The 14,993-nt window shown below is 42.7% G+C and overlaps 1 protein-coding gene across 20 annotated transcripts in view; it reads right to left on the reverse strand.

The window, feature by feature from the left end:
• The window catches only part of DLG2 (discs large MAGUK scaffold protein 2), a 1,097,405-nt gene that overhangs the window by 532,699 nt on the left and 549,713 nt on the right, over positions 1-14,993 (reverse strand). The gene's annotated exons all lie outside the window — the stretch shown is intronic.

Consider the following 14,993-nt stretch of genomic DNA (forward strand, 5'->3'; position numbering starts at 1 on the left):
CAGAGGTGCCAAAAATAGAAAGGGCTATTAACTGTTAAGGTGAAGGAACAGGTGTTTTATGTCTTTCAGTGCAATTAAGATATGAAAGGAAAACTGATTTCACTTTGTTCTAGTGTTCTGAGACCCAACCAGAGATATTTTTGCTACCTATAGTTCGCAACAGAGGAATATCAGAGCTGCTCAGTTCACTTGCTGATGTCACACATGCTTTGCTGAAGGATTTAAGGCTCACTCAAGGACTTCTGGCTTTCTTTGATAATGGCTTCATGACATAGAAAACTAACAATATTTTTTCCCCCAAATGAATCTTTAACTTCTGCCCTACCTAAGCTTGATTTTTCCTCTTCTCCCAGTTGCAAGTTATTTTAAACCAGGACTTGAGGAGTGCTTGTAAACACCTATCTTTGCAGTGCTACTATTCTCCTTTTGTTGCATACTTCAGCTTCAACCCCTGCACCTTTCTTCAATAATAATCCCTCAACAATAAGCAGAAGCATACAGTTTTTTGGCTCCAGCCATATGACTAACCAGATTTCCTGCCAGCCAGAGGCAGTATCAAAGCTGTAAATTTACAGGGTTTATACCTATGTATTGTACTTGATAACACTTTGTATTATAGGACTAATCCTGCCCCTTGCCCTCCCACCTACAGCTGCAGAGATACCAACACGTGGGAGAATCACTGCTGCCCTGTGTGTAGGATTGCATTTGGGATGCACACATGAAAGAATAATTTCTGCTCTGCTTTTCAGTGGTAATGGGAAAATCAAAATTAATGGCTGCACAGCGAGGGAAATACAGCCACAGCAATCTAGTATTGGGCCCTTGGGGCCAAGGAAACACTTTTTCAGCCCCTGGATTTTCAGAGAATGGCTGAAATTATTTTCCCCAGGGTGCAGGAAAATATTCCACTCCCACTTAAAACTTACACAGAACATCCAAGGTACTGGAGCTGGGTGGCAGTGCCCAAGCATCGAGCCTGAAGGCTTATATTGCTCAATTCCATTAAGATTATGAAGAGTTCAAAGAATTCCTTCAAAACATTTGAAAATGGTAAGCTGATGAACTAAACTGAAATTCTTAGAGAGTGAATTTTTTGTCAAGGAAACTGCAAAGTATATGCTCTGGGTTTGCTTAACATTTAGAACTTTATGGCAGATTATTTGGTTGCTGGTGGCATTCCTGGAAGGCAGTATTTCCTAATTCCTTCCAGTTCAGACTGTTAGATAATCCTGGCAGTCAGGAAGTCACATGAACACAGAGTAAAGCCATTGGTTTAAACCGGTATAAAAGAGAGATCTGTCCTTAGCACCACTCCACCTCTAGTAGGATAGGCTAGTAAGATGGATCCTCCAAGGTGCAAAAACCTTTGTTATGCCACATAATAGGCTCATACCACTCTCCGCCTTTGTGGGATGACAGAGTGCCCTATAATGGAGTGAGGGGAACAAAAGGAAGAAAGGGGGCTTGAAAATTTTAGGAAGAAATCTTCTTTTTGGGTAGGATATAAGTGTAAGAAAGCATGAACGGGGGGAGGGGAAAGTGAGGGCAGAAAAGGAGAAGCGACATCACCACAGTGCTTAACCACCACTGTAAATGTTAATGTAGAAAGAACAGGAAAAAAAATCTCACATATTGTATGCATAAAGAGAAGAGCACTGCTCCTACTCTGCTCCCATGCTTTTATGAAGAGAATAAGTATAATTTGAAATCATTGCCCTACAACCAAAAAAGGGTACATTCTCTCCAGCAACTATTTATATAGTCTTATGTATATTCAGCTGCTGAGGAAACCGAAGGAAACACTCATTAAACAATAAACCCTCCTTTTTATGACTTCCATCATCAACATTACCAGCTTTACTGAACTATTTATTCGGGAAAAATAGAGAGCAATAAAAAGCCACAATTCATCCCACTTAGAGAGGGGGAAAAAAAGATAGACTACATTGTTCATTTAAGGAATAATGACAAAGCAATAGGGAGGTAATTTTCTCCACCCACTGAAAACGTTAGATCAGGAAGAATAAATCTTGCCAAATACCTAATTCTGATTCTAATCAGAAATGCATTTTAACTGTTTGCATGCATTTGCAGATCTGTCTAAATCCTACAGTCCCAGACCACAAGCCATTTTCTCACAGCTCCTTCCTGCAGCAGCCTGCCATACACTGTCAATAGCAGGTTTATTAGGTCTGTACCGGTATCCAGGGATCTTATGATTATTAATATTTCACTGTAATCATAAGGAAGCCTGCATTGTACAGAAGTGCTACAAGCAGAGCTGCTTCAGGAGGACTGGAGCTCCCAGCTGCTGCCTGCTCACAGGAGTAATATGTGCTTTAGCTTGCTCACTGAAGTGCTACATTACAAGGGCAGAGAGATGCATGCAATTGAGCAGCAGTATTATCACAGACAGGAGATAATCAGTTAAGAACAAATTTTATAAGGGGCTTTATTGCTGCCAAGGAGTGGGTGGCTTTCAGTACACCAAGCCATACCTATGCCATACATTAAAGTGCATTCTGGTGCCTCTGTGAGAAGAATTGGTCCTACCACAAGTGGACACATGGGTATAAGCATAAAGCAACGATGGTGTTGAATGCTATTATCTTTTATGACACAGCTCCCCAACGTTGCAAGCAAAGGCAATTGATGCTCGGTATGGAAACAGATGGCTGCTTCAAACACCTTGCCAACTGTTTGTATGTGCTGAGTATCAGTGGTATCGCTGATGGTCAGCCTCCTCTTTCAGTCTTAACATTGCTGTTTGACTTCAGCAGCACATGGGAAGGAGTGCAGCTTAGCTGTAGACAGAGCATTAATCTTCTCTCGTTAAGGGATAATGTCTCACCGTGCACACGTGGGGTGTCAACCTCCCCCTCACACACCTGTGGTGAAGATAGATGTTAGCTGTGGGTTCTGTTTCTCTCCTACCTCTACCTGAATGTACACACACAGTAGTCAGAAAATGTGATGACAGTGCTGTTTAAATTACAAGTAGGTTTCAGTCATAAATAATCCCTTTCTTGCAAGGAGGGGAAGGCAGATGAAAAGATTCGTCATTCAGGGGTGCAGAGCCCTGCTCCCAGTGGAACGGACAGGAGATGGAACAAGTGAAAAATGTACCAGCAAAGGCTTAAAGCAATCACTTCACTTTGAGGTTTAAATGCTAACATTCAGCATAGCTGTGGATACAGGAGCAGAGCTGATGAGGTGAAACTAAGGTAGCTAGCTTTTCTTACTTGATCTTTTTTAGTACTAGGCAACAAGAGATATTGATTTGGCTGACCGTACAAGCAATCATTTCCCATCCCCAACACAACTAATTATCTTACACAGTTGCATGATGCCAAGGCATATTACTTAATGACCAGATTTCTAGGAAAGGCAGGAACTTTAATGTCTGCTATTCCATCTAGAGGATATAAATTTTAGGCATTCAGACCTTACAACAGTTAAAGTAGATGGAAGTCTCAAGATCTGTAAAGATCTCATTTTTCATTCTTTGCTACAAACAGAAACAAGTGGATAAATGTTCCTCCTATTGCCACTGGCAGTAGTCTTACAGGAAATGCATGGCCAGCTACACAAAATGGGCAGCAACTCCAGCCCCACCAAAGTTCAGACTTCTTTTAGCCAAAGCAGAGCCCACTGTTGCAGTTACAATACAGACAAAATATTCATAAAATAGAATCACAGAACCATTGAGGTTGAAAAGCACCCTTAAGATCATTGAGTCCAGCAATAAAACCAACACTGCCATTAAGCCAGGTCAATAAATGTCCCTTCTGCATGTCCTTTAGATACCTCCAGGGATGGTGACTACAGCACTTCCCTGGGCAGCCTGCTGACGAGTCTTTCAGTAAATAAATATTTCCTGATATCTAAACCTTCCCTGGTGCAACTTGAGGCTGTTTCTTCTTGCACTGTTGCTTGTTACCTGGGAGAAGAGACTGACTTTCACCTCACTCCAACCTTCTTTTAGATAGTTGTAGAGAGAAGGAAGGTCTCCCCTGCTCCTCCTTTTCTCCCGGCTAAACACCCCCAGGTCCCGCAGCCACTCCTCATGAGAGTGGTTCTCTAGACCTCCACCATTGCCCTTCATTGAGCACACTGCAGTACCTCAATACCTTCCTTGCAGTGAAGGGCTGAAAATGGAAGACAGAACTCAGGATGCAGCTTCACCATTTACGATGTTTCCCGACAGGTTTCTTTCAGTTGGGGGGGGGGGGGGGGGATAACTAAAGAGCAAGAAAGGAATTCTGCTTTCAGAAACCCATCTGTGACATTACATGTTTGCCATGGGGCTAACTCCCCCTTAAAATAGAAGCACCACTTCTCTCACCTTTTCTGATGTATGGCAGAGCCATCTTCTAGCAGAGGGCATGAGGAACTTCATGTGCAATGCCACAGGGCTTCAGAGCAGTAAAGAAATAAAATGCAAGCATATCCTCCTGTTGATCTCCTGTAAGTGTGAGACCCTGAAAAATGGTGTACCTGCCCTCTGCCCTGCCATTATCCCTTCTACTTTTCTACTGCCCTATGATTTGATGTGATAGATGGCAGCCACCATCTACCTCGTGCCACAACAGGTCAGTAGAAGAGAGGACGAGGTGTTGTGCTACATAATGGAGTGGAATAGAGTTTTAACTGTGGAAGCACAAGAAATGGAAATGGAGTAATTCCTATGCTAAACCCTGAGACTGAGCTCATCCCTGCACACAGGGAGGTGTCCTAGCACCTTACAATATAACAGCATAAAAGACATTGTTTTAAATTCAGGCAGTTCTTTTTCCTCTTTTATTTGTTAAGCCTTGGAACAGAGACAAACCTAATTATGGTACTTAATTTTGATTTTAGAAATTGATTTTCCACTCCAGTTTCTGCTGGTGCATAGGAAACCAGTGAGTCACACAAGTAATAGAACAACTGTTAGCAGCCTTGAAAAATTAATAAAAACTTGAAAAATGCCACTTTATTCTTGCCTTTGCCCCTAGCTCAGCACAAATTGCCTTTTGTTCTACCTGCCTGCTAGAAATTCTGAAGTTTCTCCCTGCTGTGTTAAGAAATCACAACCAAGACTGTGTATGGAATACTCAGATGTGCCATTCTGCTGCTCAGATTCTTGTGTCAAATGAAAGCAGGGTGTATGTGGCACAGTTATCTATTTGCATGGCAAGTACTCCCCCAGGAAATAATAGAAACTACAACATTTATCCTTGGGGAGGAAAAGAAAGAAGGAGCCACACACTGCAAGCAGTGCTTCTTTGTCTGTCACTAGTGCATCCTGGAAGGGACTTGCCAAATACAGTCCTGATCAAAATGGAATCTGGAATGGAAAGACATACAGCAACCAAACTGGCGAGGGCTCTGCAGAACAAGCCCTTATGAGGAGTGCTGAGGGACCTGAGGGGATTCTAGTCTGCAGAAGAGGAGGCTGAGGGGAGACCTCATTGCTTTCTACAACTACCTGATCAGATGTTGCAGTGAGGTGGGAGTCAGTCTCTTCTCCCTAGCATCAGGTGATGGAACAGGAAATGGACTCAAATTGCACCAGGGGAGGTCTAGGTTAGATATCAGGAAAGAATTCTTTATGGAATGAATGGTCAGGCATTCAAACAGGTCACCCAGGGAGGGGATGGAGTCACCGTCCCTGGAGGCATTCATGAAACACGTGGACATGGCACTTCAGGACATGGCTTAATGACCGTGGTGGTGTTAGGGTAAGAGTTGGAGTCAATGATCTTAGAGGTCTTTTCCCAACCAAAACAATTCTATGCTTCTAAATATTGTATCACAGCACTGTGCATATTCCTCCCTTCCTGCGGTGTTCAAGTCCTTTTATTTTCTTAGTGCTGTGTGATGGTGGAGTATTATCTCAAAACAGGAGGAAAGTAAGTTCAAAGCTACTTGGTTATGGCCATAGTGGAAATCAGAGAAACTGCATGATGCCTGAGAACTCAAAATCCCCTCTGTGGCAGTGTGTGGACACAGAGTTTGTCATGGCCAAAGCCAAGCAGAGGTGGCATGCATTCTCCGCAGCTCAGCCCTGTGCCAGTCTCAGCCTGCTGTCTGTACAGAGCAGGCAAGGAGCAGGAGGGCTGGCAATGTCCATTTGCCTACCCACAAGTACCACTAAGATACATCTTTTCTGTATGATCTTTTTTTTAGCCCCAGCAAGTGAGGCAGCCTTTAATGAGCTGTTCATCTCACTGATACTCACACAAGAGCCCCCAAAGCCAGTTACAGGCACAAGCTTGGGGTATATAGAATTCTACCTTTTTTCAAGTATTGCTTTTTTAATTCCTGGCTGATTACAAGCAGCCTTCAAAGCCCTTCTTAAATCTCACTTTCACTTTATCACCCCCAAGAGCAAAACTAAAAAGTCAGCCTAAGCAGAATTACAACAAGTTATAGCCACTGTATCAGTGGAGCACACGGCCTCCTTTGACCCACAGTCACCTAATGGTCTGGGGTGAGTGTGCCTAGCCCTTGTCCTCATAACAACCTCTGGAGAAAACCCTCATGTGCAAGCAGCCAGGTGGCACTGAGCTATGAAATATTGAAGAATTGCAGGTGATGAGCTCAAAGAAGATAGCTTTAAACCAATGTCATCCACCAACACCTTACAGGCAAAACACACATAAATCCATGGACAGAGCCCGCTCAGCACATTTCTGAGCAGCGGAGGAGTTCACACAGCTCATGCTAGGCTCCCTTTGGTCACTTTCCCAAGCTTCTGCCAAAGCAATGTTCCCAACTCTCAGCTATCACTCTCTCCAGCTATATTTTGCTGCTGGCTGGGCAATTCCACACCCTAATAGCCCATGTCACCTCTCTCCCACGTCAGGATTTCCTACCTGGTTTTTAATACTTGATAGAGAATATAACCTACATGTGGTGGAAAAAAACTAATACAACAGACAGTGACTTCTTTGGTTTCTCATTATAGTGTTTTCTCTTTACTTCTGTCCTAAGCTTTCCCAGACTGTAATTCTCACAGCTCATGGGGAGTTCAGTTCAATATCAGTTCAGAAATTAAGTCATTTCAGAGGCAAATCATTAAGATCAACACCACTGAACACCTCAAGTGTTGAAGAAAGGCTAGAGAAAACCAGCATATTCTGCTAAGCCGCACAAAAAGGAAGAAATATGGAGGAAAACAATTTACTAAATCACAATGTAAATATATACTTAAAAATCCAGCTATGTCTATCAACAAATGGTTGGATACATCAATAAATGCAAATAGAATAATGACAGCAAGTCTTTATCCATGACTGGATGCAACCTTTGTTTCCTCTAGGCAAAGCTCAGGAAGACATCTCCATACTTCTGGAACTGACTCACCACATTTCTGTTGCTCGAGAAAAGAGGAGGGAGGACAGCCCAAAGCACAGAACACCAAGCACCAGCCTTTCTCTCTTAACTCTGCTACAATTCTTCTGCACAAGCATAATTATTCTTTGCAAGGCAGCTGCTCATTCTTCAAATGAAAAGAATAATGCTCTACCACACTGGGAGAGTCTAAAGATAAAAGCATTAACAAATGTGAAATAATGTGATAGAAAGCATTATAGAAGCAGAGAGCATCTACCCCCACACTGGCTGCTACCAAACCTGACAGAATTCTGCTGAAAGGTCTGAGCAAGCCCTGAACAGAACTGGTTACACAAATGCTTCATTGTAATGCCACATGTGAAAGGTCCATTTTAGCAACAGCAGGAATAAAAGACTGTGCTATACACATCAAGACCAAAAAGATAAAAGATCAGTAAAGGAATATGTCATCCAGGACAAGAAGTTATTCTTCCATCATGAGATCTTTAGAAGTTAAAAAATGAACATATCAAAAGCTAAAGTGTAAAATTTAATTTACCTCTCTAATATACATTTCAATCAATTAATTAACTGTATGCTAATAAAGGAGAAGAGAAGGTTTATTACACCATGGTTTTTTAGTCAATATCTTTGGAGTGCAACCCCAGCATATTTTGTTCCCATTGCTCTGGACAAGCACGAGAAACTCATTTGTGGAGGGAAAGCCTTTTCTTGCAAAGGATTTTGGCACTTTGAAAACCAGAGGGAGAACTGAGGCAGCATATGGCTGGTGGGATATACTTTGACAACAGACCCCCAGAAAAATCCAGAAAGATTGCTGCAGCTTTCTAGGACAACAATAAAAACCATCATCTTTTCAAAGAGTTTAAAGTTTCCAAGTGTTTCAAGAAAAGAGAAACTTTGTGAGCTCTCTAGCCAGCAGAACACTGAGAAAGTAGTCCTTGAAATTGTCAAAATATTTCGCTTTCTTTCTCATCAAAACCCACAACATCTCAGCCTTCTCCAGGGCTGCTAATACTTCAGTCTAAATTACAGTAACTGTTCCCTGGGATCCCAGTCAACAGATATTTTTAAGGCTTCTGCTCTGCACATCTCACTGGAAGTGCTTCCTCTTGGTCCGTACAGCAGCAGCCCCAAAGGCTCTCCCACACCTTTCTGCAGACTGCATTTTGCCAAGCTAGGCACAGCGATTGTCTTCTCACGCCTCACCTGGGCTCTGGGAAGGGCTAGGATGAACTCATGTGAATCTTTAGAAAAGCATCTTCAGGAGGGAAAGCACCACCAAAGCAGACAAGCAACTGTTCTTCATTTTGTCTGTACACTAGCAACCATGCCTAGACCTCCTGGAAGCAGAATGAAAGTAGAACGAAGGGCTGTTTCTCCACCACTCCCCACAGCTAAACACACAGAAGATGCATTATACCCAGATTTTCACAACTCAGCTTTGCCCTTGACATATTAATGCACCAGAACCAGCACATTCAAAGACTCTACTTGTTTGTTATATGGCTCACAGGGAGCCAGCTATATAGAAAAGCTCTAAAATTAAATAATGAGTGGTGTGCCAAAATCCCATTCCCAGCATTGGATGGGAACTCTGATCTTAAGAGAAACAATCTGTTCTCTTTACTTTCCTCCTCTTCACTGTTCAAAGTCTTGAATGGTTCAGTGAAGGTAAAAGTGATAAAAGGGTGCAGTGCCTCATCCTAGGAGGCTCAGGCTCCCAGACACTGCTGGTTCTCACCACCTGGCAGTCTTGTAATTAACGATAGCAGTTGGTGTGGGTTATGGTAAGCCCCAGCTCAGATCCAGATCGGATCCTTATTACAGCAAGCCATACCTGCAGTGAAAGAGGAGTGCCTCCAATTGCCTGCCTGCCTTGCTCTAACCTGCCTCACACTCCCATAGCCATTATTTTAAGGAGTTAAGCACATCCCACTACCAAAACAGTTCTGTTAAAATGCCCCCATGTGTTTTTCTTGCCTTCTAGCCTCCCCTTTCCATCACATACCAGGCATTTATGCTTCTGCAATTCCTTTGGAATAATGGATAAATACTCACTTGCCTGAGAGATACTCTGCCTAAGTAATGCTGCAGGAAGACAACAAAAAGATGGTAGATTGCAAATGTATTACACAAATGTATTGGCAATTTGTTGTGATTTAAAGATGACATAAGCAGGCAGCATAATCTTCCAGTCTCAGATAGTCTCAGTCTGAAGAGGTCTAAGGCAATATACCTTTTGATTATCTCATCTATTAGGGACAGTAAATCAACACTGGGACACAACATGACAACACAAACGTATTCCATGAATGCATTACCTCAGTATACTTCAAGGCAACAACTCAGCAGCAAAGCATGGCTATGCCTACCCATGGGATCTCCATCAGAACAAGTGTAGGAGAGAGCATACTCACACTTTGGCTTTGAGCTCATGCTCAATGCACATCTCAAGCAATATAGCATGGATAAATGCTACATGTGAAGTCTTGAATTCCTTTTCACATGCAAAGGCATGTGGAATACCAGATAGTGTGCACAGCAGGAGCAGGGAAGTGGTTGTCCCCCTGTACTCAGCACAGGTGAGGCTGCGCCTTGAATACTGAGATCAGTTTTGGGCCTCTCATTACAAGAATGACATTGAGGTCCTGGACCACGTGCAGAGAAGTGCAACAAAGCTGGTGAAGCATCCAGAGAACAAGTCTTATGAGGAGTGGCTGAGGGAACTAGGGTTCTTGAGTTGAGAAGAGAGGAGAGCTTATCACCCTCTATAACTACCTGAAAGGATGTTACAGTGAGGTTGGTCTTTCCTCCCTAGCATCAAATGATAGGATAAGAGGAAATCGACTCAAATTGCACCAGGGGCAGTTTATGTTGGATATTAAAAAAAACTCTTTATTGAAAGAGCCCTCAGGCATTGGAAAGGTCACACAGGGAGGTGGTGGAGCCACCATCCCTGGAGGTGCACAACAAGCGTGTAGACATGGCACTTTGGGAAATGGATTAATGGCCATAGTGGTGTTGAGAGTTGGACTCGATGATCTTAGAGATCTTTTCCAATCAAAATATTCTCTGACTCTACATCACTGTGTAAGTCATGATGTCAGCTGTTTGCAGAGCAGGGCACACAGCCTGGGTTTCAGCCTCTGCAGCGGTACATGTAGGAATATGCAATATACCTTGTTGAATTTTTAGCTGTACAGACAAGTGAGCACAGGGTAGTGGCAAGGCACAGTACATTACAAATGGCAATTCAAGAGACAGAAGAATATCGAACAAAACAAAAAGACATTTCAAGCAATGCTTGAAATATACATCAATAAAGTCACTGAAGTTGAATGTAGTCCAAAATTAGAGAAGAAGGAGTACATCCTTTGAGACCCTACAATACTAAATGAAGGGCAAACTACCTGTAGAGTTGTGGCCTTCAGGAAGCAAGGCCATTTCCCTCAAGGCTTTTCTATGCATCCTGTGAGGAAGGCTCTTTGAGATGAAGTAATCTGTGCTACGTTTAAGCTGGTGGCCTCTTCGATGTATGGGCACTGATCTGTTTTAGTCACAGAACCAATACAGTCATTAAATGGTATTAAATATAATTTTGAGCAATTGTTTTACTTATTGTGCCTTCTTTGGGCAGGCTTTAAAATCAGAATTGGAAGTAAGAGGTGACTGTCAAACGTCACCATAATGTAGAATAGTGAGTTGAATTCCGTGTGTATGCAAAAGCAGATGGCTGAGCTTATACAGCACGATTTTCCCAGTAACAATTCTCAGGAAACCTGCAGAGTTGTACATAGGACAGATGTAGTTATACCTGAGATGGTCTGAAGCAAGCAAGCAAGCCCCTGAGTCCTAAGTTAAACTCTCTGCTTCCACCGATTTACATGGGAGTTTTACCTAATGAATGACATTTTTTCTCTCGTTTGACTCTGAAAAAGCCTCAGTTCTTGTGCCTAAGGGCCTGTAAGGATTTTAGGCACTCTCCAAAGACTGATAGAAGATTGACTCTTCCCTTGGAATGAGAAGATTTGCTCTTCCCATGCTCCAGACACTATTGGTTGCCTGAATGGTTCAGGCTATTGCCAACACCAGGCAACTCACCTGTAGACAAGTCTTCAAACCGTCGGCTGTGAAAGTAACACACGCTGGATTCATCCAGCTGCAGTCTCCAAAAAGCAGAAAGTCTGAATTGCTACCAAAAGTAATCTCTTTCACTTGCTGAAGCTTCTCAATACATGTGGAAGTACTGCAGAGGTGTGCCACAGGTCAGTGACAATAAAAACTGACAACCATAAAGCCCTCAGTTCATTTACAAGTAAATACCAACTCTGGCACTTAATGCTGCTGTAATTCATCCTGCATGAAGAGAAGCAGCTAAGCAGGAACTAGCAATTCACCCTTTGCTCAGCAGTGGACACGGCCCATGGCAGCAACTAATCTAAAGGACACCATTCTTCCTACGAGCACACGCTCCGTGTGTGTCATTAGACACTTTCCCACATCGGTGTAGACATGCAGCAGGATTCTGTTTTAAAACCCATACTAGTCCATGCATAGGATAGAGCACTATTGGAGAGACACCACACGTTCTCTGACACATTTTTAACGTGAGCTGAAGCATTTGAAAAGCAGAAACCCAGTAATGTGCATGACTGGAATCAGACTGCAACTGGGCAGAGCTGCTCAGCTGCCTTGCTTAGCAGCTGCTCTGAGCCCCTTAGGGAGGAGTATATTTTTACAAAACATTCTATGAGGCCACACACTGAGAGCTACAGGAGTTTATTACAGAGGCAGACAGGTTGATTAATAAATATCAATTCTGCTTTGGGAATCAGAAATGTAAGTGGCTTGCCTGTCCAAGGTGCCGGAGCAATTTGTGGATTCATGCTTATTTGCGCGCATGTGATTCAGCAGCCAAAAATGTCACACTAAATAAATAGCCTCCTCTATAACTAGCCCAGGTCTTTCATCAACTTCTCCAATGCTTGCATTTGACAACATCCAGGAGTGCCTATACCCATCCTCAGACAAAAAAAGACAACAAGGCTAAAAGAGCCGAGCCAACACGTAACAGCAATCTCCCTGCAAGATGCATTTACAAGCAGTCTGGCAAGATAACGACAGCGACTGGACTGGGAAGAGAGAGGGCCAAGGACTGGGATGTGGCAGATAGGTGGCTGTGCATCACTTTATTTTCTGAAGTGCTGCACCAGGCAAGTGTCATGACCTTCCCCAGAGCATTGCTGAGTAAAGTGTCAGCAGTAGACGGTGTCAGTCTGGACAACAACTTGAATCACTGTACAAAAGCTCAAAGACGTGTGAAGTTTTCCATGAGGCATTCCTTTCTGGAGGCCATGGCTTCTGTACTCCTGGCACACCAGTCCTGCTTTGTAGTCTTAGAGAATGAAGCACAAGCTGGACGTTTTTAATTAGGATTGGATTTGTTGGTGGTGGTTTGGGTTGGGTTTCTTTCTTTTTTTTAAAGGCAAATCTCTACCTGGCAGTTACTCAGAAAATGTTCACATTGGAAACCAAAACAATTTCTGCACACCCACACTGTGCCAAAGCTCCAGCTGTAGACGAGGTCTCCAGCTCCATCTCACTGTTATTTTCTTAACCTTTCAATTAATATTATAGATTGTTACTATTTCTACTGTGTTTCATGCAAGGACATTATTCTCCTCACTAGCTGACAGCTCCTGGCACTCTATCATATGAACAATTGTGCCCAGCCATTGAACTCTATTAATTCAGAGCATCTCTAGGAGGGCACTCACGTTCATTTGCCATGTTCCTCTCTTCTTTAGTCCTCTGTCATTAGGGTCACAGGTAGCATATTATCTGCATGAAACACAGTATGTATCTTTGCACACATATTAATTCTCTGTCAAACCCATCCATGTGAAACAAACACGTCATGATTGTGCTGACTGGGCTCTCTTCTCTTAGATTACCTATTGCCAGTCTCCATTGTCACTTTCTTTTCCTGTTTTACTTACTTTCAATTTATAATCTCTTTCTGCTTGGTAAAAACTGGAAACAATATCATCCTTTTCAACCTACTCTCATTCCCTTTATTTCCCAGCTCACTCCAGCACAGATTCCTCACAAGAAGTGGAAGAAGGTTTTCTGGCATTTCTTTCCCTAAACTCCTTTTCCTGTAACCTCCAACTCAACCAGCTTAACAGGATTTAACCAGTAGCTTATTTTGTGCAGTAGAAATTGGGCAACTTGCTGAAATGCAAAAAAACCCAAACCAAACTAAACAAACAAACAAAAAACCCTACCAAGTTGTTTAGGAAAAAAAAGGGGAAAACAGATCAATAACATATTAATAATTCATTAAAAATCTGTCACTCTTCAAGCATTTTATAAGAATCTCATTCTGCCTCCGAGTTTTTTACTTTAGGAGAGAATCTTTTATGCCCATGACTCAGGAACCAGAGTCTTCCTCCAAAACTCCTTCATCACGACAGAAAGGATTAAGCCAAGGAGAAGTGGTGAAGGGACATTTCTTGCTTACATAGTACACTTTCATTATTGACTGCACAGATTGTATCTCCCCACTTCCCTTCTCAAAAGAAAATGTTATGAATAAAGAAGAGTATGTCAAAATATAGCAACTCAAACAGAACTGACCCACACTGTACCTGGGCTAAAGCAAAGAGAAACTGACAGGGAAAAAAAAAAAGCCAAAGTAAGCCCATACTGAAATAAGTTTAAAAGTGAAGTTTATACCTGATCAATCAGTACTAAGATTTCAAAATGTTGAGGTTATAGAGGTTGCATCGGTGCCAAACCACAGACACACACACACCAACAGCGCTGTACAGAAAAAGCAGCCAGTGTTAACAGCAGTTTGGCAGACTGGCAGCAGGTGCAGAGAAAGCACTGTCGGTGTTGTTTGCTAGACTGGCCTTGCTATAGGCACTTTCTGCAGTCTCTCCCTTCTGTACAACCTCATAACCATTTGGGAAGATCAGTTCCTCCTGTGCTGCAGGGCTGCTAAGCACTGTGGTGGAGCTGCCACTCACAGATGATACTGGGAAATTGCCATGGCCAGAGAGCTGCTGCTTGTTTTGTGTTGTCATCTGCTTTGTTTTTGAAAGGAGAAGGCAGAACAGCTCTGGTTTGGCTCACGTTCGTCTGTGTCTGGGTATCTTTACAGTTGTTCAAATAATCTTAATATTACAAGGTATAGAGGGAGATCTGAAGCTATAGCTACAAAATAATATTGAGGAGTGTTTGGAAAGCCACTACATGTTCCAAATTGCACAGATTTATCTCCAGACAAGGATTCTTCCAGGCACTATTGCTTCCTGAATAGTCAAACCCTGGTTTGCTTTAAAGCAGTTAACTCCTTGCAGTACATCCTTCCTGATTGCCAGTCTGGGATCCCATGTGGGCTGCAACATCCCTAAAAATCCATCAACACCTATGAGCTTCATCCTGGGATTTCTGAGAACATTTCATTGCCTCTCATGTAATCTCAGACTAAACATCATACAAAACTGGCAGCAGAGCATGTCTGCTTTTTGCCAGGGGCTGTCATGGGTCCTGTGATGTCAAGCTTGGGCTGAGATACCTAACTTGCAGATGTCTAAGCAGCAGGTGAATCGTGCTGTGACATAGCTTTCATAAACATC

This window comes from Melanerpes formicivorus, unplaced genomic scaffold (assembly GCF_026170545.1).
Source record: "Melanerpes formicivorus ecotype bairdi unplaced genomic scaffold, bMelFor1.0.p_v2 SCAF_1, whole genome shotgun sequence".
In the NCBI taxonomy this organism is placed as follows: Eukaryota; Metazoa; Chordata; class Aves; order Piciformes; family Picidae; genus Melanerpes; species Melanerpes formicivorus.